The sequence below is a fragment of the Bos mutus genome, chromosome 2, assembly GCF_027580195.1.
Source record: "Bos mutus isolate GX-2022 chromosome 2, NWIPB_WYAK_1.1, whole genome shotgun sequence".
NCBI classification, from domain to species: Eukaryota; Metazoa; Chordata; class Mammalia; order Artiodactyla; family Bovidae; genus Bos; species Bos mutus.
This window is the reverse complement of record NC_091618.1, coordinates 130,959,408-130,983,165: the sequence shown is the minus strand read 5'-3', so window position 1 is coordinate 130,983,165 and position 23,758 is coordinate 130,959,408. Positions and strand designations below refer to the sequence as shown.

Here is a 23,758-nt window from a genome sequence, read left to right as displayed (position 1 = left end):
ACCAATCACAGTACGGTTTCTCTGCTCAAAAATGTCTCTATAACTTTATAAGCCTCTGGGGGTAACATCTTTCAACATTTCCTGCTTTGGTGTGAATTACTTCCAGGGCAGAGGACATGAGAGCTTGGCTCTCAGGGATGGTGGAAGAGGGTTAGGGAGAGTGGGGGAAGGATGGTCTCAGGGGCTCCAGATAGTCGGCTGTGTATCCCACGGTGTAGAAAACAGCACAGATTTCTCCTGGCACAGACCCTGTTCTGTGCTGCAGGCTGACTGGCCAGTTGGCTCATCAGGGCCTGAGCATTGGTGTGAACTCCAGGAACGAGAGGTGGTGACTCACAACGTGAGGCCATAACTACACCTTCCGGTTCTGTTGGGTGCTCTCCATTCCGAAGGGCCGGCTGGCTCTGTAGTCTCCAGGGAGGGGCATGCTGGGCTTCTTGCGGGCAGCAGGTGGGGACAAGTGCTGTTGCCCAGTGGCTTTCACATGCATTAACCCACTGTGTCCACCACAACCCTGGGCCAGGATGCCTTCCCGTCTTCAGATGAGGATGCTGAGTGAAGTGGCCGAGAAGGCAGACACCAGTGTCTGCCAACTCCAGTGTTCTGTATGGTTCAGGCTGGCCCGAGCTACCAGGCCTGGCCATTGCAGAATGACTACCATTTGAGGGCACAGGGAGCCCCACTCTCTGAGACGGGTCTGAGCAGTCTGGAGGGCCTGAAGGCTCAAGTGGGACACTGAGCTCTCTCTGCTCAGCTTCAGCCAGGCTGGTCTATAGTGTAGAACCAGTTGAAGAAAGGACACCAACCCTTGTGACTTGCCTTGCAGAAATCGCTTGTGGAAGGAGCTATGTCACACTGGGTTGAGGGATATGGTGAACCTTAAGGAGGGATATGGCTAACTCTTCACTCACCTCTGCTAGTGTCAACCCACTTGATGGTATACCATTGGGGCCTAGGGTCCTGCAAAGCAGATCTGAGATGGGGCTGGGAAGGCTTGGACAGAAGGACCATGGTTTCAGGAATGGTGAGGCTGAACCTGGAGAGCAGAGCCCTGGTGCTGGGAGGGGCACAGGGCATTAGGCAAATGGAGAGAGCTGGCATCAAGGAGCCAAGTGAGACATCAGGAGCAGAGAGGGCTGGACAGGCAGACTCTAGTTCAGGGCTGCTCCATTAGATGTCCCAGGGGCCTGGTGCAGCCCAACCTTTCTCTGACAGTTTTTCCTCATAGGTGAATGAGGTATTAATTCTGCAACCTACTTCATAGGATGTTTATGAAAAATAACTAATAAAATTTGATAAAGGAGAGTGAGGTAGAGGTAGATAGAGAAGAAAAAAGTGGAACGGAAAAGAAATAAGAAGCCAGTGTTAATAAAAACAGAGGAAGGGAAGAAGCAGCCAATCCTTGTTTTGTTGACAAGTCAGAAGGGAGGAGGAGCCCATGGGCAGTGGTTCGGTTGGGGGCTGCTGCAGTGGTGGAGGCCACCAGGAGGCCCCAAACAAACAGCCACCTTCTTAAAAAATGATTATTATTGTTCACAGTGTTGTTGTTGTTGTTTAATATTTATTTGACTGTGCTGGGTCCCAGCATCTTCAATCTTCGTTGTGGCATGCGAACTCCTGGTTGCAGCATGCAGGATCTAGTTCCCTGACCAGGGATCAAATCTGGGTCCCCTGCCTTAGAAGCACAGAATCTTAACCACTGCACTACACCAGGTAAGACCACACAACTTGATGTTTTCAAAGCGTATCTTGGGGGACTTCCCTGGTGGTCCTGTGGTTAACCATCTGCCTTCCAATACAGCGTTCAGTTCAGCTCAGTCATGTCTGACTCTTTGCGACCCCATGGACTGCTGCACGCCAGGCTTCCCTGTCCATCACCAACTCCCGGAGCTTGCTCAAACTCATGTCCATCGAGTTGGTGATGTCACCCAACCATCTCTTCCTCTGTTGTCCTCTTCTCCTCCTCGGTGTTCTCAGGTTCAATCCCTGGATGGGGACTTAGGACCCCACACGCCTTGGGGCAATTAAGCCCACGAGCTGCAACTAGAGAAGCCAGAGTGCACAACTGCTGCAACTAAGACCCGACACAGCCAAAAATAAACAAATAAAAATATAGTAAAGAAAAAAGAGCATATCTTAATAAGACTGCCCTGGTGGTCCTGTGGTTAAGATTCTGAGCTCCTAATGCAGGGGGCTTGGGTTTGATCCCTGGTCAGGGAACTAGATCCCACATGCCACAAGGTACAGCCAAAAAAAAAAAAAGCATATCTTTTAACTAGATAGTCTTAGAATGCACCAACTCATATAAAACATAGGATTTAAGTACCTCTGGGTTCTTTTCCAAAACAGGATATTCTCCCCCAATGGTAATCCATAATATTCTTTTGACCTTGTAAGCAAAATTCGATCATGCTGGGCAAGGGCTAACAGAATATAAAAGGGACAGTCGTTATGTGTATGAGCTTCACTTCTCAGATCTAGCTGAGCATTGGGATCTCCTCTGGTTGCTCTCACGGCTCAGACACTAAGCGCAAAAAAAAAATCTCTAATGTGTCCCATGGTACACAAGAAGCTGTCACTGGCTCTACATATATCCATTTTATGAACATTTTTCATTAAAAAGGTTAGAATAAAGGTAAAACTTTAAGTATATATGCCAGCTGTTCAAATTTGCTTGCAAGTATAAGGGAAGATAAAGTCAGACTACTTATGCTGTGTAAGTGAAAAAAGTAGGACATAAAATTACATGTGAAATTACTTAAAAACTATCTAAAAATGTATCTAAAAGTAAAAAAAAAACACCCCTACAACAAAGCTCCACACATAGAGAAAAGATGGAATGGAAACAGAGCTACACAATGAATTAGAGGCTTTTCCCCCTTGTGTTTTCAACATTTTCTATTAATTACAGGAAATATACTACAATTTTAAAGAAATGTACGTATTAGCAACAGATAAATGAAAGAATTGGAGATGATCAGGATCACAGAAAATTCAAGATAATCCCTCTGTTAGAAATCCTTCATATGCCCTTTCACCAAACTCAGAAAACGTAAAGGGCTATTCTAAACAGCAGAAATCCCAGAAATGAGTTTTCTTTGATCGTGGAAGCACTGTGCACTTTTTATCAGAAGATTTACCTTGTTAATGTTTTGTTTTTTAAAACAGCAAAGTTGAGTTTCAACCGCAGCTGCCCTGAGGATGACAAGGATAACAAATCTCCCACAGAGCATTTACACAGTATAAGATAAGCTTAAGGGGTCCTGCTCTGGCTCTCCACATCCTGACTCTCCAAGCACTTCTCAGGTACACCCCATTGGCTACTACACAACAGCCATCCATTCCTCGACTCCCTTGCAACCTCACCCAGGTTTCTGTCCAGACATGGCCTGGCAGTGTTCCCAGTCCCAGGGCGGGCCTCCTGTGGGCTGAACCCTTTGTGGTAAAGCTGAGTCCTTTGCAGGCACAGACACAAGGCCCAGCTCCTACCAATGAGATGCTTTTAGGAGTAGGGTAGGTTCATCTACTGGCGACAAGTATTTACTCTTCTCTCTTGTGAAAGTATAGAGCCCTGGGAAGAGGGCTCTGCTTCCAGCTCCACCATTCCTGTTTTTCACTCTCCAAGAAGGCCAGGAGGTATTCCAGGATGGAGGAAGGGATGAAGACAGAGGGGCAAGAGCAGTGGTCTGTTAAGGAAAGATCTCTGAAAGCAGGTACTTGGACTAGACATTTTCATTTATTTCCTTTTAGACAGTACTTAGTCACCCAGCTATGATGAGTTGCAAGTGAGATTGGGAAATTGACTCTTTACTATGGGGCGGGGATACTATGTACTCAGGTAAAATCTGATGACTTTGGGGCCACCATTAGAAGATCCTGCTGCAAAAACAAAAGAGGCAGCCTTCTCAGGAGAGCTGATGTGAGGACATCCTCAAAAGAGAATCCCAAATATACTCAGCATCAGATCTTTGTTTCTAATGTCATTCCCCAATAAAAGGAAACAGGGCTCCTTGGAGAAATGGCTGACTCTAGGACTGGGGCAGGAAACAGTCAAGATGAATTGGCACCTCTGGTAAGGCCAGAAAGTAGGGGAGTTCTCTAAAAGTAAAAACAAAACAAAAACACTCAACATCCCAAAACAAACCAACACAAGAAAACACCCCACAATGATGGGGATATGTCAAAGGGCGACAAAAGTCAATGGAAAGAGTTCCTAATGCCCAAACTTGGAGTAACTTGAACAAAATAAATAATGTGGTATTGGATTATTGGTTCAGTTTAATCGCTCAGTCGTGTCTGACTCTTTGCGACCCCATGGACTGCAGCACGCCAGGTTTCCCTGTCTATCACCAACTCCTGGAGTTCACTCAAATTCATGTTCATTGAGTCGGTGACGCCATCCAACCATCTCATCCTCTGTCGTCCCCTTCTCCTCCCACCTTCAATCTTTCCCAGCATCAGGTCTTTTCCAGTGAGTCAGTTCTTTGAATCAGGTGGCCAAAGTACTGAAGTTTTAGCTTCAGCATCAGTCCTTCCAGTGAATATTCAGGACTGATTTCCTTTAGGATGGACTGGTTGGATCTCCTTGCAGTTCAAGGGACTCTCAAGAGTCTTCTCCAACACCACAGTGCAAAAGCATCAATTCTTCTCCACTCAGCTTTCTTTATAGTCCAATTTTTACATCCATACATGACTACTGGAAAAATCATAGCTTTGACTAGATGGACCTTTGTTGGCAAAGTAATGTCTCTGCTTTTTAATATGCTGTCTAGGTTGGTCATAGTTTTTCTTCCAAGGAGTAAGCATCTTTTAGTTTCATGGCTGCAGTCACCGTCTGCAGTGATTTTAGAGCCCCAGAAAATAAAGTCTGTCACTGTTTCCATTGTTTCCCCATGTATTTGCCATGAAGTGATGGGACTGGATGCCATGATCTTAGTTTTCTGAATGTTGAGTTTTAAGCCCACTTTTTCATTCTCCTCTTTCACTTTCAACAAGAGGTTCTTTAAACCAGAGATAACATAAAACCCATGAGTCCATAGTAACATAAATAAATGATTCCATAAGTAAGTAACTGAGGGAGAAGGGACACATCTCCCATGCAGAAGAATTCCATGGAATTCATGTCGATACTTTGTACTCCAGGGAATGGAGCCTAACTCCCCACTCTCCAGGTGTGAGAAGGGTGATTTCTTTGCAGAGAGTACTGCATGGAAAGAAGGTGAAGAAGCCTGACAAATAAAACCACAAACAGGCAATCAAGGTCAAGCTCAACAGCCATAAACCATGTGGTCAGGAATGTCCTTGATAAGGCTGTGGTGAGAATGACATGTTACCTCAGTGATCTACATCCCCCAAACCCACAACCCTGGTCAAATCACCAGAAAAACAGCAGACACACTACAGCGAAGGGATAGTCCTCAAAGCACCTGACAAGCACTCCTCAGAACTGTCAAGGTCATCAAAAACAAAGAAGTCATGGCCAAGAGGAGCCTAGGAGGCATGATGACTAAGTGTAATGCGGTATCCTGGATGGGATTCTGAAACAAGAAAAGGACATTAGGTGAAAACTAAGGAAATCTGAGTCGAGTATGGACTTCAGTTAATGATATTGTATCAATATTGGTTCCCTGATTGTGACAAATTACCATTTTCATGTAAGATATGAATTAAAGAGGAAACTGGCTGTGGGGTATATAGGAACTCTCTGTACTATCTTCTCAACTTCTCTGTAAATCTAAGACTATTCTAAAATTAAAGGTTTATTAGAGAGTGAGAAGACAAAGACTTTCTCTCCTTTCCTGAATGAGAGGTCATAATGTCTGAAGCTGAGGCAGTCATATTCTGACTGTAGAGATGACAATTCACAGCTCTAGCCCAATTTTGCATTTTTGTTATGTGAGAAAATAAACATTACTGTTTAAGCTGTTTTGTTCCTTGCAGCTGAAAAAAAAAATATTCCAAGCTCACGAATTTGTAATCATATATCCCCAAATAAGCCAGCATGCCAGAGATTTACGGTCTAAGCAAGTATCTCACCAATGTAAAAAGAGACTGGAGAAAAAGAAAAAAAGAGGCTTTTATTAATATACACGTGTGGTGGAAAATGATGGATGAAGTCCCAGTTAGGGTAGGGAGAGAAAAAGTGAGTAGAGGTATGAAGAAAAATCCATCTCCATCTTGAGATTATTTTGTAAACAAGAATTTATTGAGTACTATATGGTCAGGCTGCTGCTGCTGCTGCTGCTAAGTCGCTTCAGTCGTGTCCGACTCTGTGCGACCCCATGGACGGCAGCCTATCAGGCTCCCCCGTCCCTGAGATTCTCCAGGCAAGAACACTGGAGTGGGTTGCCATTTCCTTCTCCAATGCATGAAAGTGAAAATGAAAGTGAAGTCGCTCAGTCGTATCGAACTCTTAGCGACCCCACGGACTGCAGCCTACCAGGCTCCTCCGTCCATGGGATTTTCCAGGCAAGAGTACTGGAGTGGGGTGCCATTGCCTTGCTAGGAACCATGGAAAATAATATAAAAGTTTAAGATTTAAATCCTGCCCAAGTATATTGAGATCCTTTATTTTTCTGTGGTATATCAGGCTTGGATGTTAGAACCAAAAGCCATCTTAAAGACCCGTTTTCTGCTTAAAAGTACTCTACTTTTTAAATTAGTGGCAGCAAACTGCTTTTCTATTAGGCTTTGTATTTTTGAGGTCCTCCAGCATTAGCCTTTCTTTGTGGTGGCCGCCTAATTCTCTGCAGAGCAAATGAACCATTATTTATCCGCTCAGTCGGAGTCATTTAGATTTCCAGGCTTCACCATTACAAAAACTTGCCAATGAACATCTCTGTTCTTGCTCCTTTGACAACACCGCTAGTGTGCCTGCAATAAAAATTTCACGAAGGGGACCTAGATATTTTATTACATAACACCCTTTCCCTCAGTCCCTGCCCCACAGGTGCGATCTCCCCTGCTCTTCAGGGCAGCAAGTTGGGTAGCTGCTTACCTCTGGGTGGGCACCATGCCCATCTCTCCTATTTCAACTGTTTGAGTGGATATGAGGTCTGGAAAAGGCAGGAAACAGGTGGGATCCATAACCTACCAAGAAAGCACGCAGATACTAAAGAGGGAAGAAATGGCGCAGGAAGTTGTAAGGGGTATTTGAGGAAACAAGAGATGGGGCAGGAGAGATACTCTCTGGATCATAGTGAAAGTGAAAGTGAAGTCACTCAGTCGTGTCCGACTCTTTGCGACCCCGTGGACTGTAGACTACCAGGCTCCTCCCTCCATGGGATTCTCCATGGCAAGAATACTGGAGTGGGTTGCCATTTCCTTCTCCAGGGTATCTTCCCGACCCAGGGATCGAACCCGGGTCTCCTGAATTCCAGGCAGACGCTTTAACCTCTGAGCCACCAGTCATAGTAGTTTGGGCTAAAGACAATGCAGAATGCAGGTCAGTCACATGACAGAGGCCTCCAACGCTAAAGCGAGGAATTTGTACTTAGTACTGCGGGGCTACGGGGAGTGAAGAAAAGACTCAGTGAAAGCGACTGGGTTTTAGACTCTGTCACAAGTCCTGGGGGTGGAGTGTCAACTCATCTTCCTGCACCGAGATTTCCACATTTGTTAACAATTAAAAAGTAATTGCTGGGCCGACCTCGCATACATACAAGTAAACCGTGAACTGTAAAACTTAGAAGGCCGATCTCCAGGGTAGTGGTTTACGGTCAGGTGACAGGTCGACAAAAATTTCTTAAGTTTTTTAGGAAAAAATGCTGAAACCAGATCCCAAAACGAAATCTTTTCGCCTGCAAACGACTTGCTATGGACTCGAAGTGGGTCGCAGCCTCTTCTTGCTCTGCTGCTCTCGCTCTGCCAGAAGCCCACGCGGGAGACCATTTTCGAGGTTTGTTTTGGCGTCTCGGCGCCAAGGACTCCCGTAAGGGAACTGAGGTGCATGTGTGTGCGTGAGAGCACAGGCCCGGAGCCGGCTGCCACGAGCTATCGGCAAAGTGGCGCAACAGCCCTGGCAGGCCAGGAATCTCCGCACTACTGAGCCGGCGGGTGCAACCGGGCGTGCGTGGGCGCAGCCAGCCACTGCGCAGGCGCGGACTCGCTCCCCCTCGGCCTCCGCGCGGCGCTCTGGGTGAGCGCGCGCTCCCGGCGGGTTCCGCTCCCGACAGGCGGAGGGCTGCGTGCGCACGAGAGAGCCGGCCGTGACGTGCACCGCGCTACGCCCGACGTCACGGGTCCGTGTGTAGTGGCGGCCGGGCTGCCCTCAGCAGCGGCTCCCGACGAGGGTGGTGCGGTCGCTGGGTGCGGTGTTCGGGGGTCCTGCGGCCCGCAGCGGCAGCGGCGACGACGACGACTACCGGGAGGCCCGGCGCTCCCAGCCGCGGAGTCGTCGCTCCCGCCCCTTCTCCGGCCTCGGCGGCACCCGGCCCGCGGCTTCCTCCTTTTCTGCCCAGCTTCCCGCGGGCCTCGGGGCCGCGGCGGCGAGAAGGAACGAGGGGCGCCGAGAGGCCCCGGCCGGCCGCCACGGTCCACGCTGCGCCCGGCGCAGGCTCCATGTGAAGGAAGGCCGGGCCTGGCCCCCGGCCCGCGCCCGACTCCTCGTGCGCCCCTCCGGTCCCCGGGGGCCCGCAGCCTCCCTCGACCGGGGGGCGCGGTGACAGGCCGCGCGGGTGCGGAGGGGTGGGTCTGCGGCTCCCTACGTCCCCGCGGAGCGGCGGGTAAGTGCGTGTGTGTGTGTGTGTGTGTGTGTGTGTGTGTGTGTGTGTCTGTGTGTGTGTGAGCGCGCGCGCGCGCGCCCGCACAAATGTGTGGCGGTAGGGGTGGGGGAGCGGGGAGGGGGCCGGACGTGAGGAGGGGGCCGTTACCGGCCTGGGCGCAGCCCCTGGGGCGGAGATTTCGCTAGGTTGTTGCCTCGCTTGGGGTGGGCGGACCTTGGGTCCCTTGCATCCAGTCCCGAAGTCCAGGTCCGAGCGAAGTAGACCGCTGGGCGGTGGAGCTGTCAAGACGCGTACTCCGCCGGGTTTTGGAAGGAAGATTGCGCCTGGTCCTTGGGAGACGCAGAAATGTTACATGCAGGAAGCGAGAAAGTGCTTGTCTTTGCCCCGCTGTATCGTCGTGCACTAGTGTTAGGGTTGATGCCCTTTTCTCTTTATGGACCGTTTAGCGAGCACTTGTTACGCCCCCGGTACTTACCGTGCATCGCTCACCTCACCTTCGAAGCCCAGTGAGGTGATACTGTCTTCATTTTACGGTTGAAAACATCGAGGCTCAGATTGAGGAACTTGCCCAAGGTCACGCAGCTTGGTAATCTGGGAAAGCCTTGGTTCGAATATGATGTCCTTTCTGTAGAAGTGTATTTCTCTAGTTCAGATCTTGCGAAAATAAATATGTGAGGAAAATGAGAAAACATGAAAAGTTTTTTCTTGGGAGTAAAATCTAAATATTTACAAAAGTAGATCGAGCTTACATGCCCGTATTGTAGGTTGTTCAGTGTGTTTTGCCTGCAGCCTAGCCAAATGATTTTCTTGATTCTTTCCCCCCAAAAATTACTTTTAAAAGGTGACTCCAGGCACCTTTACCTTTTTCTTTTTTTGCGGTGGAACTGACCGAACAGAAAATATTTCCCCTCTTATCAAAAAGAAGAAATGGATTTAGTTAAACTCCGTATTTCTTGAAAAGTTACAATTTGTGCAATTTATTCTTGATGCATACAGGGAACTCACAGTTGGGTTATTTGCTTGAGATTTCCTTATTGCAAAATTTGTCTCTGGATTATGTGGCAATGACAACATGCTTAGTAATTTGTGCATTAACTTGTGCAATAGCTCTGAGTGGAGTGCCAGAATTTAATGTGTAGAGTTGCACAAAGTTATCTTTTAATGATGTGATTGTTTTCTTTCGTATTTATGTAGAAAACTAATGAGTATTTATAAAACTAACTGAAATTCTCCTTTTAGCATTGACCTATACTCTGTTTCTTGGATTATGATTAAAGTTAGAGCCTTTACATTTCTCTTTGCAGAAGAAAGTGTTGATAAAATTCTCTTGAGTAACTTAAGTTTCATGTTTAGTTGTAAATGTTTAAGAAATCTATTGATGCCCCAAATTGTAGTATTTTATAATTTTTTAAATGTATTATCAGGTTTAAGAAAATTTGTAGTTGAATGTCTTTGTAATGTCTGTAGAGAAAAAGTTGAATTATAGAGTTAAGAAGTGGATGGTTCACAGATTAATTTGTTGTTTGCTTAAAATATAAACATATGTTGAGTCTTGTTGAATGTAGTATCATTATAGAATGGTTATCTAGTCATGCTCTCCATGAATCTCTCTTGAAAGAAATAACTATTAAAGATTTATTGTAAATAATTTTATGATTAATTGTAGGCTCAGTCTTTTAAGTGTTTTAATTGGAACTTTCTTCCCTTGTTTACCTTATTGCTACCACAGGGGTAAACTATATTTAATAGATGCTGTATTAAAATGGAATTGTGTTTGGTTCTAGACAAGTCCCACAGCTTTAGTATCAGATTGATTTTATTTTTCCTTGTAGAATTGGAGCTAAGCTCCCTCCCACCTGCCCCCCAACCCAGCCCCAGCTTTTTATTATGAAACAGTTTTAAGTACACAGGAATTTGGTAATATCAAACACCCATATAGTAATCCTATAGATTGACTTATTGGCATCTTGCCATAATGTGTACATTATTTTTGGCCATGCGTACCTGTGTGCTCAGTCACTCAGTCAGGTCCCAGTCTTTGTCACCCCATGGACTGTAGTCCGCTGGGCTCTGTCCATGGGATTTTCCAGGCAAGAATATTGAAATTGATTGCCATTTCCTCCTTCAGGGGATCTTCCCAACCCAGGGATTGAATCACTATCTCCTGTGTGTCTCTCGCATTGGCAGGCAGCTTCTTTACTACTGAGCCACGTGGGAAGAATTTTTAGCTATACTATTTGAAAACTAAACTGTGGACACTATGACACTTTACCCCTAAATATGCCAAATTGCATTTTCAAAGATAAGGACATTTTCTTACACAGCCAAAATATTATTGTTAAGTTTCTGATTAATAGTTTCTTATTGTTAATTTCTTAATGTAATCTAGTATCCATCCATGTTTAAATCTCCCCATTTGTGCTGGAAAGATCTTTTTTGGCTTTTTATACTTACTCCCACCAAACCAGGATCCTATCAAGGTTTATTCACTACATTTGGAAGTCTCTTTGATCTCTTCCAGTCTAAAACAATATCACCTCTCCATTTTATTTATTTTTTTATCTTTTGGCCATGCCACACAGTATGTGGGATCTTAGTTTCCCAACCAGGGATTGAACCTATGGCCCCTGCTGTGGAAGCACAGTTTTAACCACTGGATGCCTTGGAAGTCCCATCATCTCTCTATTTTATAAAATGGATTTTTTTTTTAATAAAAGAGATCAAGCCAGTTATCTTATAAAACCAGTCACATTCTGGATTTGTCTGATTCCCCCCCCCCCCCCCATGGTGTCATTTAGCATGTTCCTCTTTGCCTCCTGCGTTAGCTAACTGTAAGCTAGATTTAAAGAATCATTAGTTTCAGGTTAAATATTTTGGGCAAGAATAACTACTGAATGTTTCTGTGTACTTTATATTGCTCCCCATTGGGGTCATATATTGTTAAGTCCTATTTGTGATCCTGAGTTTGATCACTTGGTTATGGGGGTTGTTGTTGTTCAGTTGCTAAGTCATGTTTTTGCGACTCCATGGACTGCAACACTCCAGGCTTCCCTGTCTTTCACTATCTCCCTAAGTTTGCTCAAACTCACGTCCGTTGAGTCAGTGATGCCATCCAACCATCTCATCCTCTGTTACCCCCTTCTCCTGCTGCCCTCAGTCTTTCCCAGCATCAGGGTCTTTTCCAGTGAGTCAGCTCTTCCCATTAGGTGGCTAAAGTATTGGAGTTTCAGCTTCAGCATCAGTCCTTTCAATGAATATTCAGGGCTGATTTCCTTTAGGATTTACTGGTTTGATCTCCTTGCTGTCCAAGGGACTCTCAATAGTCCTCTGCAGAACCACAGTTTGAAAGCATCAGTTCTTAGGCGCTGAGCCTTCTTTATGGTTCAACTCTCACATCCCTACATGATTACGGGAAAGACCACAGCCTTGACTAGATGGACCTTTGTCAGCAAAGTGATGTCTCTGCTTTTTAATATGTTGTCTAGGTTTGTCATAGCTTTCCTTCCAAGGAGCAAGCATCTCTTAATTTTGTGGCTGCAGTCACCCTCTGCAGTGATTTTGGAGCCCAAGAAAATAAAATCTGCCTCCGTTTCCACTTTTTTCCCATCTGTTTGCTATGAAGTGATGGGACCAGATACCATGATCTTAGTTTTTTGAATGTTGAGTTTTAAACCCGCTCTTTCACTCTCCTCTTTCAGTCAGTTCAGTCGTGTCCGACTCTTTTTGACCCCGTGGACTGCAGCATGCCAAGCTTCTCTGTCCATCACGAACTCCTGGAGTTTACTCAAACTCCTATCCATCGAGTTGATGATGCCATCCAACCATCTCATCCTCTGTCATCCCCTTCTCCTGCCTTCGGTCTTTCCCAGCATCAGGGTCTTTTCTAGCGAGTCAGTTCTTTGCATCAGCTGGCCAAAGTACTGGAGTTTCAGCTTCAGCTCTCCTCTTTAGGTGAGGTATATTTTCCCCACTGCAACTGGCATGTGTTCTCCAGTAATCTTTAAGTTTTCAGTAGATAGTAATATTGATTGCTGCATCTGTTGGCAAGCTGACTTCTGAATTTCAATGCTAACAATCTTTTGTTGGTCTGTAGACAGCAACAGAACCGCAGGAATTGTAAAAATATTCTGTGTAGCTGTATTAATCAGGTTCTGATTTTGCAGCTGTATTAATCAGGTTTTGATTTGGGGGATTTTTAAGTATTTTTAATAATGAATTCAAGGTTATCGCCAGTTATGAATAAAAAGAGACCTGACTTGAGAGAACAGAGGACAATTCAGTTCCTGTCTTTTCCTGTACTCTCTCAAGGAGTGTGTGTGTGTGTGTGTGTGTTTTGGCTGTACTGTGAGGCTTGTGTGGCTCGTGAGATATTAGTCATCACTGAACCTCAGTCCTTGGCAGTAAAGTCGAGGAGTCCCTATCACTGGGCTATCAGGGAATTCCCTCAAATAATATGTTTCTTTTAAGTCTTAGCCAATATTTGTTGCTCAGGAATAGCTGAAATATAAAAGGAGAGCTACTTTACTAAAGAATATTTTGAGAAAACTGTTTTCTGGTGTCATGCAAAGGAGAACTGGATTGAGAATCAGAAGGTCTAAACCCTAGGCTTAATTCAACTGTTATATGAAGTTCAAGGATTATAAACTTTTTAACTTCACTCTGTATTCTCATGTCATAGTGATTGTTAGTAAACATGGTCGTAAACATGTCAGGAGGATAGGAATAGATTCTTCTTTGGTGTTCTTCCCATAACTAGCCCACCACCTTTCTTGTAAGTGCTCAAGAATGTTATGCTTGAGATTCATAGTGCTATAAATTTAAAAAGCATTCTGTAGTTTATAAACTTTGGAAGTTTTTTCTAGGGTAATTTCCCCCCATTTATACAGTTAGTCATTTAGTATGGACTTTAATAAATTAATAGTGACAAATTAAAAGAGTAGTTTAAGATACAATTTTATCAGCATTCTTTCAATAATTCCCAGATTGTGCCTGCTCAGCGCCACTGCCTCAGGCAGGCTTCCCATTGAGCGCCCTGTGTTCGCCTCTGCCACCCTCGCCTCTGCCACCCTCTGACTGCACGGCACCCGCGGTTGTCTCTGTGTCCTCCGCGGAGAAATTAGCTCTTCAAGCACAGAGGCAGTGCTGTGTTGATTGTGGTGCCCCAACGCCTAGCACAATACCTGTTGCCAAACGTTTATTACATGGATAGGTAATTGACAAGAGGCCTCCTTCAGTGTTCTCAGATTCTTAAAAGATGGCAGCTACATTAGTGGAACAGGGTGGGGAAGTTCAATAAAATGTTTCTGTACCCTCAGAGAAAATCAAGCATTTGTGGAAAGCTCTACCACAGAGGCAAGGTAGTAGAAAAGTTTCTGAAAATTATTAATAGGAATCAGTGGGAGAATGTGAGATAATACTTATTATTTCTGAAAGTCTTTTCAGAGAACAGTTCTGCAGTCTAAGCCGAAATAAAATTTCAATTCTTTCTGTGCTATTTAGTAATAGTTATATGCTCCCAACTCATATTGTATTTTAGATTTGTGACTTGAAGATGTTTCATTATCATCATTATTGTTTGATAAGTTTGTCATTACCCTAAATTTGACTGACTTAGCTACATTTTAATGATATTTATGGAGCTTTAACTCAAAATACTTTGTTCTTTTGTTTTAATATGAAAGGAATGAGACCAATGTTCTCCAACTAAATTTTGCGGAGAGATTAATATCATGATTTATATGATGCTTTAATGCATTTTAAAATCAGTTTAGGCATTTTTAGACCTGTTGACTGCTTTGTAAAATTAGTAATAGTTATTATATGATATGACATAATATATAAAAACAGTATGTCAAAGAACATTTACAAACTTTCTTGTTTGTTTAGATATTACAAGGAAATGAAACAAGTAGAAGGTAGCTAGCTCAGCCTTGATGTTGATAAAGATTTACTTTGAGAGATGGTGTATCATTAACCATCCAGTCTGTTAGCAGTACCTGACTGCATTCAGTTGACTTCACCCCCAAACCACCATATACCTTCATTATAAATCTTTCCCCATGATTTGAGAAAGAGTAGATTAATTTTGTGTTCTGAGATCATGTAATGTGTATTAATCAGCATCTCAAAGTTTTGTCCCATAGTTATGGACTGTTGCATACTGCCTTAAGGTTAGAAGGTTTACTCAGGGATGTACCTGAAGAGTTTCTTGCCTAGAACGTTCCTGAAGTGAATACACAGACTGCAAACTGTATTTCATACTGTTTGTTGAACACTGATAGTAGATGGAAAGCCTGATTTCAGTCTTAAATCTGCCATTAATTAGAAGTTGACTGTGACAAAGTGACTTCAGTAATTTTTTAAAAAACATTATCTTAGCACATAGCAGGTATGTGCAGGTCTTCGCTGTGTCATGTGAGATCTTTCTTTGTAGCACACGGACTCTTAAGTTGTGGTCCACGGGCTCAGTACTTGTTGTGCTTTGGCTTAGTTGCTCCACACCATGTGGGATCTTAGCCCCCAAACTAGGAATCCGCTCTGCACCCCCTGCATTGCAAGGTGGATTCTTAACCACTGGACCACGAAGGAAGTCCCTAGTTCAACATTTCTGAATTTGAAAAAGTTGCTCTAGTTGATTTCTTTTTTTAAAAAGATTTATTTATTTTTTGGCTATGGTGGGTCTTTTTTGCTGCATGGGGACTACTTTTTCTTGCAGTGCCTGGGCTGCTGCTTGCAGTGGTTACTCTTGTTGTGGAGCACAGCCTCGAGGTTCGTGGGCTCGGTAGTTGCAGCTCCCGGCCTCCAACTCAGGCTCAGTAGTTGTGTGCACAGGCTTAGTCGCTCTGCAGCACACGATCTTCCCCAGCCAGGTATTGAATTGACGTCCCTTGCATCACCAGGTGGATTCTTAAACACTGAGCCACCAGGGAATCGCCCCCCGCCCCCCACCCCACCTAGTTGATTTCTTAAGGACCTATCTAATCTATGATTCTGTGAGATCCACAGCATCATAGAAAATAATAGAGTCAAGAGAGATTCAAGTTTTCTTGCTTGGGAGATTGTTAAGATGACAACTGTCCAGGGAAGATTTGTTATAGGGCAGCATTTGGAAGATAAATAGCTCTGTTTAAATGTGATTAATTTGTCAGAATGACATCTTTTACTTAAAGATGTTTTATAGCCAGGTAGCTTGTGTTGAACTGTGATAATCTATAGTAGGTTCGCAGTAAATACTTGTTGAAAGAGTAGATGAATAACTTCAGGACTGATACGATTAAAATCAGAATCACCTGATGATATTTTAGTGATGAAAATCCAGGATAATAACCACTGAATTCTAGAAAAGAACTAAATTATTCTCGTAAATGGGCACCCAAGACTAGTGAAATACATTTTTTGAAATACTTTAGCCAAAAGTGAGGGAAGATCTTTTTGGAAAAGAAAAAAAAAAGAAGTATTGGAAAAATTTTACCTGCAGTCTATGCCCGCTAGAAATTTTAAAATAATTTTATGGATGTACTGGATAAACCCCAAATGATTACATTAAAAAAAAAATTCTTACTTCCCAATGGAAAAAAAACATTTGGGGCAAACCATACATCAGCAAAAAAAAATTTAATATATATATTTATTTTTGCGAGGCTGTGTGGGATCTTAGTTCCCTAACAAGGAACTGAACCTGTGCCCCCTGCATTGGGAATGTGGAGTCTTAACCATTGGACCACAGGGAAGTCCCAGCAAATTTTTTTTCAGAATCTTTCTGCTTCTTTATTCTTCATTTCTTCCATCTTCGCATCTCTAACCAAAGCATAGAAGTACATTAAGTGTTGTTAGCTTATTTTGTTTTTAGGTAATAAATTGGTATTGGCATTTGTTAAACTAGAGCTTCCCTTATGCTCAGATGTTAAAGAAACTACCTGCAGTGCTGGAGACCTGGGTTCAATCCCTGCAGTCTGTGGGGTCACAAAGAGTTGGACACGACTGAGCGACTAACACTTTCGTTAATCTGATACCCACTCTAGTTTTTTCTCTCATATAAATCTTGCTCTTTTGCAAATGGGAGGATCAAGTTTGGATGATATGGCTTCATAGAATGAGGGCGCTTCATCCTGTTTTCAAAGATTGGCAGCTCAGAACTGATAAAAGAAGGCTTGATTGGAGATTATAAAAGACTAAGTGGCTTAAATTTGGTTATGCAGGAAGGTCTCTAGAGGGAAAGTTGCAGAGATCTAGATCAGTAGGTGGAGGGGGGGCTTGAGTAGTTGCATGAGTTAGGGTTCAGTCACAGAGGAAGAACGAACTGCTGTGGTATCATGGAATTAAGGAATTTATGAAAGATAAAAGACCTTATGGAGTTGTGGGAGAAGCTTGGAAACCAAAGTCTGTAAGGGGGAATTGGCAGATCAGAGAAATCACTAATCAGCCTTCCTGAAGCAGTGGTGCAGTGGGCAAGTCAGAGTTTGCAGGGGAATTTGAGAAGCTAGTTATGCCCAGCTACTGAAGTGTGGGCCCACACAGTAGAGCTGGTGGAAAGTATAGAACGCTGTTGTCTCTACATAGCTACCTCTTCTGTGGTCTTCAGTCAGGCTTTTGATGGTGGGCCTGAGGTTGCTGTTTGGTTGGCAGGGTTGACAATAAGAAAGAGCTACATGCAATACAGTGGAGAGCAGAGACACAGTGAAATACTCTGTCAGCTCTATATCCATCTAACCATAATCTTCAGAGAGTAACTTCCGTCTTTGACCATTTCTAACCAGGAACCTGGTGGGAAAAGGATTCTGGAAATGTAGTTTGAACTTAAAAGTTGAAATGGTACAAACTGTCACCGGGGGTGAGAGTGGAGGGTGGGTGGGAAATCACAGTGAGGGCTGTGATCGCTGTGGTAGTCCACAGTGACGTTACATCTTCTGTGAGAGAGCAAGTGCTTTAAAATCTCCAAGCCTTTCTCTTCCTCTGTAAGATGGGAAGATAATACCTACAGGAGGGATTATTGTGAGCATTAAATAAAATGTTTTGTATTTAGCAGACTGTCAGCACAGTGTAAAATAACGTAAATAATAGCTTTTATTAGTAGTAGTAATTGTGGTAGTAAAGAGGATGGATTGAGAAATAGGAAGGGTGTATTTTGAAAGAGAGGGGAGAAGTAGAGAAGATGAATGGAGATAAGAATGAAGTAGAAGACATAGTTCCTGTAATTGAAAATGCAATAATCAAGCTGCGGAGGACACATGCCAGCCTAGAGCAAGGTTGGGAAGGTGTTAAATCAGATAATATCCTTTGAGACAAATGACCCTGCCATGATGAGTGGAGAAACGACGAATGCTGTCGTCCCGGCACGCTCATGCTCCATCGTCCATTTAAGTCCGACTCTTTGTGACCCTGTGGACTATAGCCCGCTAGGCTCCTCTGTCCATGGGAGTTTCCAGGCAGGAATACTGGAGTAGGTTGCCATTTCCTTCTCCAGGGTGTAGTTAAGATTAAAAGTGGTAGTGTAAAATTCCTAGTACACTGTCAGTCCTCAGAGGTTATTTTTCACTTCTTTATCATTTAGAAAGATGGACAGATGAAGGGAGTAGAGAAGGCTGAAACTGGGTCCTTGTTTAGACAAGAAGGAAAGGAGGACACATTTCAGATAGCAGAAATAGGAGGAGGCATCATCATGGCATGCAGCACTTCATAAGACGAGTTGGTACCTACTGGCTCCTACTCTGTGCTTTTGATAGCCTGTTTGTAGTTTCTTGATTTTGATTTTGAAGGATTGCTTATGCTTGTATCACTGCAAACAACCAGTACCCAGTAATTGTGTAGCACATAATGATACTTACTGTACAACAAAGCCTGAGTTTTTACCAACTGTAAACCCCTAGACTTAGGTGTCTCCCTCCTCATCCATAATCTATACCATGGCGTTTTCTCTTCACACTCAGTAGATTCATAAGGTCATTTACCTTTAGTGACTCCACTTGCTTACAGTATGAAATGATGAAGGTTGATAAAAGGAGAGATTACATTTTTAAAAAATAAATAATAAAGAAGAAAAAAGCAAAGCTTAAAAGAAACAGCAGCTCTAATTTATTCGTGAGTCTCAGGGCTCCTTAAATGTTTTACTATTTTGGCTTTTCAAATCTAGCCTAAGCTAAAATGATGAGGTGTGGTAGATGCTGTTAGACATACTCACAGTTCCCAAAGACCCCAGTAGAGTAAAGACCAAAAGAAAACAAAACTAAAAGAAGATAAAACAGGAGAGCTGGGTTTGATCCTTGGGTTGGAAAGATCCCCTGGAGAAGGAAATGGCAACCCACTCCAGTATTCTTGCCTGGAGAATTCCATGGAGCAAACACCCTCTTCAAAGAACACAAGAGAAGACTCTGCACATGGACATCACCAGATGGTCAACACCAAAATCAACACCGATTGATTATATTCTTTGCAGCCAAAGGTGGAGAAGCTCTATATAGTCAGCAAAAACAAGACCGGGAGCTGACCGTGTGGCTCAGATCATGAACTCCTCATTGCCAAGTTCAGACTTAAGTTGAAGAAAGTAGGGAAAACCACTAGACCATTCAGGTATAACCTAAATCAAATCCCTTACGATTGTACAGTGAAAGTGAGAAATAGATTTAAGGGACTAGATCTGATAGACAGAGTGCCTGATGAACTATGGATGGAGGTTCGTGACATTGTACAGGAGACAGGGATCAAGACCATCCCCAAGAAAAAGAAATGCAAAAAGGCAAAATGGCTGCCTGAGGAGGCCTTACAAATAGCTTTGAAAAGAAGAGAAATGAAAAGCAAAGGAGAAAAGGAAAGATATACCCAAAGAATAGATATATAGATATGGAAAGATATATCCAAAGAATAGCAAGGAGAGATAAGAAAGCCTTTCTCAGTGATCAGTGCAAAGAAATAGAGGAAAACAACAGAATGGGAAAGACTAGAGATCTCTTCAACAAAATTAGAGATACCAAGGGAACATTTCATGCAAAGATGGGCTCGATAAAGGACAGAAATAGTATGGACCTAACAGAAGCAGAAGATATTATGAAGAGGTAACAAACAGAAGAACTATACAAAAAAGATCTTCACGACCCAGATAATCATGATGGTGTGATTACTCACTAGAGCCAGACATCCTGGAGTGTGAAGTCAAGTGGGCCTTAGGAAGCATCACTAGGAACAAAGCTAGTGAAGGTGATGGAATTCCAGTTGAGCTATTTCAAATCCTCAAAGATGATGCTGTGAAAGTGCTGCACTCAGTACGCCAGCAAATTTGGAAAACTCAGCAGTGGCCACAGGACTGGAAAAGGTCAGTTTTCATTCCAATCCCAAAGAAAGGCAATGCCAAAGAATGCTCAAACTACCGCACAGTTGCACTCATCTCACATGCTAGTAAAGTAATGCTCAAAATTCTCCAAGCCAGGCTTCAGCAATACATGAACCGTGAACTTCCAGATGTTCAAGCTGTTTTTAGAAAAAGCAGAGGAACCAGAGGTCAAATTGCCAATATCTGCTGGATCGTTGAAAAAGCAAGAGTTCCGAAAAAACATCTATTTCTGCTTTATTGACTATGCCAAAGTCTTTGACTGTGTGGATCACAACAAACTGTGGAAAATTCTTAAAGAGATGGGAATAACCAGACCGCCTGACCTGCCTCTTGAGAAATCTGTATGCAGATCAGGAAGCAGCCGTTAGAACTGGGCATGGAACAACAGACTGGTTCCAAATAGAAAAAGGAGTATGTCAAGGCTGTATATTGTCACCCTGCTTATTTAACTTGTATGCAGAGTACATCTTAAGAAGTGCTGGGCTGGAAGAAGCACAAGGTGGAATCAAGATTGCCGGGAGAAATGTCAATAACCTCAGATATGCGGATGACACCAGCCTTACGGCAGAAAGTGAAGAAGAACTAAAGAGCCTCTTGATGAAAGTGAAAGAGGAGAGTGAAAAAGTTGACTTAAAGCTCAACATTCAGAAAACTAAGATCATGGCATCCAGTCCCATCACTTCATGGCAAATAGATGTGGAAACAGTGGCTGACTTTATTTTGGGGGCTCCACAATCACTGCAGATGGTGACTTGCAGCCATGAAAATTTTAAAATTACTTACGCTTACTCCTTGGAAGAAAAGCTATGATCAACCTAGACAGCGTATTAAAAAGCAGAGACATTACTTTGCCAACAAAGGTCCGTCTAGTCAATGCTATGGTTTTTCCAGTGGTCATGTATGGATGTAAGAGTTGGACTAGAAAGAAAGCTGAGCACCGAAGAATTGATGCTTTTGCACTGTGGTGTTGGAGAAGACTCTTGAGAGTCCCTTGGACTGCAAGGAGATCCAGCCAGTCCATCCTGCAGGAGATCAGTCCTGGGTGTTCATTGGAAGGACTGATGTTGAAGCTGAAACTCCAATCCTTTGGCCACCTGATGTGAAGAGCTGACTCATTTGAAAAGACCCTGATGCTGGGAAAGATTGAAGGTGGGAAGAGAAGGGGACAACAGAGGTTGAGATGGTTGGATGGCATCACCAACTCGATGGACATGAGTTTCAGTAAAGTCTGGGAGTTGGTGATGGACAGCGAGGCCTGGCGTGGTGCAGTCCATGGGGTTGCAAAGAATTGGACGTGACTGAGCGACTGAACTGAACTGATGGGCTACAGTCCATGGGGTTGCAAAGAGTCAGACATGACTGAAGCAACTTTTATACTTGTAGTTTCTAAAGATTGTCCATGTTTACTCCTATTTGGGCCAGTTGCGCACCTCTGGACCATCTGTTTTGGTGAGGGACCACACTGAGCTAATTTGGTGACATTTAGTAATCAAATGGGTGGTTGGAGGTTGTGTTTGTAGAAGGGATAAGCTTCCAAAAGAAGGCCACTAGAGTGAATCACTTAATTCAGTATATTAATTGATTAATTGGTCAGTTCAGTATAATCTACCTTGTTATTTTCAAGTTCTTCGAATGAAGCGTTTTATTTTAATACAATCAATATGCAAGTTAAGTTTCTTTTCTTCACCTTTTCATCAATTTCTTGCTAGCTTTTGTTCTACTGGAATCGCTTTCCTTCTTCATGAAGTAATATCCTTTATCGTGGCCTTCTTAAAAATATTTATTGATTGTATTCGGTTGCCCAGGGGGCTTTGTTGCCTGGTTTTCTCTAGTGGTGAGTGGGGGCTTCCCTCTAGTTGTGGTGCCCAGGCTTCTCACTGCAGTGGCTTCTCTTCTTGAGGAGCACAGGCTCTCGGTGCAAGGGCTTTAGTAGTTATGGCATGCAGGCTCAGGAGTTATGGCACATGGACTTAAGTTACTCTGAGGCATGTGGAATTTTCCTGGACCAGGGACCGAACCTGGGAAAATTCCATGTGCCTCAAGAGTAACCAAGTCCACGTGCCAAAACTATTGAGCCTGGGACCAGGGATCAAAGCCAAGGAGGGCATGGCAACCCACTTCAGTATTCTTGCCTGGAGAATCCCCATGGACAGAGGAGCCTGCTGGGCCAGAGTCCATGGGATTGCAGAGTTGGACATGACTGAGAGACTAAGCACAGCACAGGGATGGAACCCATACCCTGCACTGGCTAGTGAATTCTGAACCACTGGACCACCAGGGAAGTCCAAAACCCACGGTCTTTTGTTTGTTTGTTTTTAAACTTTTTATTTTGTATTGGGATATAACTGACTAGCAAACAATGTTGTGGTAGTTTCAGGTGAACAGTGAAGGGACTTAGTCATTCATATACATGTGTCCATTTCCCCCCACATCCCCTCCCATCCAGGCTGCCACATAGTTGAGCAGAGTTCCAAGACCTATGGTCTTTTAACTGAGATCACACACCAGGTTTTGCCTTAATGAAGCTCAGATTCTTGATGTCTCATCACAGAAAGCAGTCAATGAGAGACGGAGTGATAGGTAAGAAGAGTATTTTATTTATAGAAAAACACACTCTACATGGAGTATGGGCCATCTCGAAGGCTAGAGTGGCCATGAATTATATCCTGTTGAAGTTCCTAGACTAAGGGTCTCTTGGTGACAAATTACAGTTTTTGTTGGAAATCTTTAGCTCGTGTTCTTGAAGCTATTTTAGTTGTGAATGAAAGTCTAGACTGGCAGTTATTTTTCCCTCAACATTTTGAAGATATTATTCCATCCTGTTTTCTACTGTATAATCAGATCTAAAAGACTGTATGGATATGGGGGTTTTTTTGAGTATTTTTATTTATTTTTGATTCAGAATTTTTTTTTTTTTTTTTTTAGTATATACTTATTTATTTGACTGCATCAAGTTTTAGTTGCATCATGTGGGCTCCAAAGTGCACGGGCTTAGTTGCTCCACAGCATGTGGCATCTTAGTTCCCCAACCAGGGATTGAACCCACATCCCTTGCATGGCAAGGCAGATTCTTAACTACTGGACCACCAGGGAAGTCCCTGGATGTTTTATTAATAATAATTTTTTATTGTGTTGTTAGAGTATATAATTGACTTTTTAATGGAAATATTCACATTGGTTTTTATTTTTTCTACTTTAATTTTTAAATTCATTTAACGCTTATTGAAAATCTTAGGAATGTCTTAGGAATCAGTAAAATAAGCCTTTAATAAATTTGTTGTTGAGTTTTAATTGTTGGTGGGCACAATTATTAGTAAAATGTTTGACTTCCTTCTGTGTGTTAGCACTGAAGATAAATGAATCGGTCATTGTTTCTATAATTATAGAGCTCCATTCTAATGTGGGAGGGAGACAGACATACCTTGCCTCATAATTTGTTAGGGCTTCCTAGGTGGCTCAGCTGGTAAAGAATCCACCTGCAATGCAGGAGACCTGGGTTTGATTGCTGGGTTGGGAAGATCCCCTGGAGAAGGGAATGACTACCCACTTCAGTATTCTGGTCTGGAGAGTTCCATGGAGAGTCCATGAGGTCACAAAGAGGTGAACACAACTGAGTGACTTTCAATTTTCACCCAGGTGGCTCAGTTCAGTTTAGTCTGTCAGTCATGTCCAACTCTTTGCGCCCCCATGGACTGTAGCCTATCAGGCTTCT

General features: G+C 43.4%; 1 protein-coding gene across 1 annotated transcript in view; it reads left to right on the top strand.

Moving 5' to 3' along the window:
* Positions 1-8,233: 8,233 nt before the first annotated feature.
* The window catches only part of MAP3K2 (mitogen-activated protein kinase kinase kinase 2), a 90,466-nt gene continuing 74,941 nt past the window's right edge, over positions 8,234-23,758 (top strand). Inside the window, exon 1 of the mRNA XM_070359768.1 lies at positions 8,234-8,723. The gene's annotated coding sequence lies outside the window, so the exon portion shown is untranslated. The remainder of the gene's footprint in view (positions 8,724-23,758) is intronic.